Below are 3,128 nucleotides of genomic sequence, written 5' to 3'. Positions count from 1 at the left end.
TAAAAGTATCGAAAAAGTAACACATCAAGTTATGACAGAAGATGATCTGTCACAGAAGACCGCAGAAGACATCCATCATTCAAGACAAAGACGACAGAACCTCTGTCGTATCTCACAGAGGTTCTGGAAGAATGTTCCTCTGTATGAAGCTTTCAAGTCATAAACAGCAGAACCTCTGTGATGTCTCACAGAGGGTCTGCAGTTAGTCTTCTATGCGGATCTCTATGTACTTAGGTTTATTAGCTGCTCGTGCTAAACACGTGATCATGTCAGTAATCAGCTTTATTTGGACGGCTTAGATTAATTACTTCGTCTAGGTCTGTCTTGGCGGTTATTTGCTTGTATAAAAGAAGCTTTAGGCCTTTGTATTTTAACAAGCTTCTACTTTGTAATTGTCAACATTTTCTATGTGAAAATCATATGAAGCATTCTCTCTCTGTGTTCATCAAGAGTTCTTCAGTGTGTTCTTATTGATTTCTACCTGCTTGATTTACATCTATCCGCTGCGTACTTAATGTTTATCTATTTAATCAAGTAAGATTTCAATACCCTGAACTGAGTAATACGGTCCAACAAGCACCATAGGTGATGGACTAGAAATTCCCTATATTGCTAAGTGTCCATGTTGAACCAGAAGCGTTGGTTAGAAGGACCAGAGGTGATGAATTAGAAATTTCTTATATTGCTAAGTGTCCATGTTGAACCAGAAGCGNTGTCCATGTTGAACCAGAAGCGTTGGTTAGAAGGACCAGAGGTGATGAATTAGAAATTTCTTATATTGCTAAGTGTCCATGTTGAACCAGAAGCGCTGGTTAGAAGGACCAGAGGCGATGGATTAGAAATTCCTTATATTGCTAAATATGAGGAACCAGAGGTCGATGGACTAGAGATCCATTGACTTGCTTAGTATGAGGAACCAGAGGTCGATGGACCAGAGATCCATTGATCTGCTTTGTACGAGGAACTAGAGGTCGATGGACCAGAGATCCATTGATCAGCTAAGTATGAGGAACAAGGGGTCGATGGACCAGAGATCCATTGATCTGCTATGTATGAGGAACCAGAGGACCGATGGAAGAATCATCCATTATTTTTCTAAGTATGGATGTTGAACCAGTGGCCGATGAAATAGAATTCCATTGGTTTGCTATGTATGTGGAACCAAAGGACCTATGGACGAGAAACCCATTACTTTTCTAAGTATGTAAGTTGAACCAGAGGACCGATGAAGTAGAACCCAAATTTTTTCAAAGTCTGGTAATGCAACCAGAGGCTCTAGTAATACAACCAGAGGCTTTGACTATCCAGAGGTTCTAGCTTGATTGGCACCCTTAGCCTTGCTTAGAAGCTTTTGTTATAACACTAAGCACTTATAGATGATACATTTCGTAATTAAGATTGTTAATATCACAGATCACTATGGCATCATCTGCTCCAAGTGAATATTCGGCACACGAATCCGGTTATGTGGTTCGCTGATCCAGAAGGAGCTCATCCATCAATGAAGAGGTAGACCCTTATAAGCATGAGGACACAACGACTAGCGAGACACCTGCTGCACCACCTGCATCCATATTGCCACCATCGGAGCCAGTGCCCGATATTCCACCTCAAACCTTTCATGGTCCAAGGATAAGAATCACGCCTAGGAAAAGTGTTCCACTACCTCGACGAGTGACTTTTGAGAATTCCACTAGAGTTAGAGGGGAGTCATCCCAACCACAACATGGGAACAGGACCTCTCAGGTAGTGACAGGAGTACCTGCATCGTACACTCAGTGAATGAATCTGGCTGAACGAGAGTGGGTGCAGAGAATCTTATTAGATACTCAAACTCAACAGACCCGGTTGGGATATCACCACCACATATTGAACAACCTATCCGATGTGATGGAAATGCACCACCAACGTATGATGAGAACCTCAGATGCCATCATTGCTGCGAGACAGGATATTAGGAGATTGTACAAGTGCCTGGTGGTGAGCGGGATGATGATGCTGATGCTAGGAATGCTGATCGGTTGGATGTTGCTCTAGAAATAATATCTAGTGATAGAACAGTTAGTCTTTTGCATTGAAACCTAAGATCTTGTTTTGGTGGGCTGTAAACAACTATGAATTTATGATGTCTTTTGAGAAATGCTTATCTACATCAAGCCGTGGTTGAATATAAAAATATTCTGTTCGAATTATGTAAACGCTTGAATGTTATCCACAAGATGAATATCCTCTGCATCATTAAATAACAAGAAGTTATTATCATTGATATTGCCATGAAAATGACGAAATTCCCTTCTGACTTAGGCCTTAGAAAATGCCGCCAAGAAGAGAAAACCCTGAGGATGCACGACTCGTGTTAGAACAACCCTTGGCCGCACTCCCCAACATTGTCAGCCAGGTAGCGGCAGGACTGAACGCTAACCAACCAACCAATTCTGAGCCTAGAACACCCAGAGAATGCACCTATAAATTCCTTCAGATCCTGCAATCCAAAAGAATTCCATGGAACCGGGGGAGTTGTAGGGTTATTGACTTGGATAGAGGGTATGGAATTTGTCCTCCATATCAGTAAATGCACTGAAGCAAACAAAGTAGAATATGCTGCATGTTTACTGCAAGGACGGGCACTGACTTGGTGGAATACTTTAGTGCAAACTAGGGATCCAGAAACGGCTAACCAACTTTCTTGGGAAGAATTTTAGAAACTACTCAAGGATGAGTACTGTCCAAGAAGTGAACTCCAAAAGTTGGAAATGGAGTTATGGAACCATGAGATGAAAGGGGAAAACATAACTGCATATACTGCTCGTTTCCATGAGTTAACAAATTTAGTGCCACATCTGGTGACACCTGAGGAAGTTCGAATCGAGAGATATATTTGGGGATTGTCTCTAGAAATTCGAGGAAATATCACCCCAGCAAACCCAAAGACCCTTCAGGAGGCAATAGACATTGCCACCAAGCTCACAAATAATRTTGTTCGGTCTGGAGAATTCGCCAAAGGAAAGAGAAAAATGGAGGAGCATGGGAACCAAAGATCTGGGGGAAGATTTGACAAGAATAGGAGGGTAGTAGGAAATTTTGGAGTACAGACACAGGTGGAAAACCAAGGAAGCAAGCCTAAGTGC

This window comes from Cynara cardunculus (assembly GCF_001531365.2).
Source record: "Cynara cardunculus var. scolymus isolate 2C chromosome LG 17, CcrdV1, whole genome shotgun sequence".
NCBI classification, from domain to species: Eukaryota; Viridiplantae; Streptophyta; class Magnoliopsida; order Asterales; family Asteraceae; genus Cynara; species Cynara cardunculus.
The sequence above is the reverse complement of the archived record's forward strand: the minus strand, read 5'-3'. Positions refer to the sequence as shown.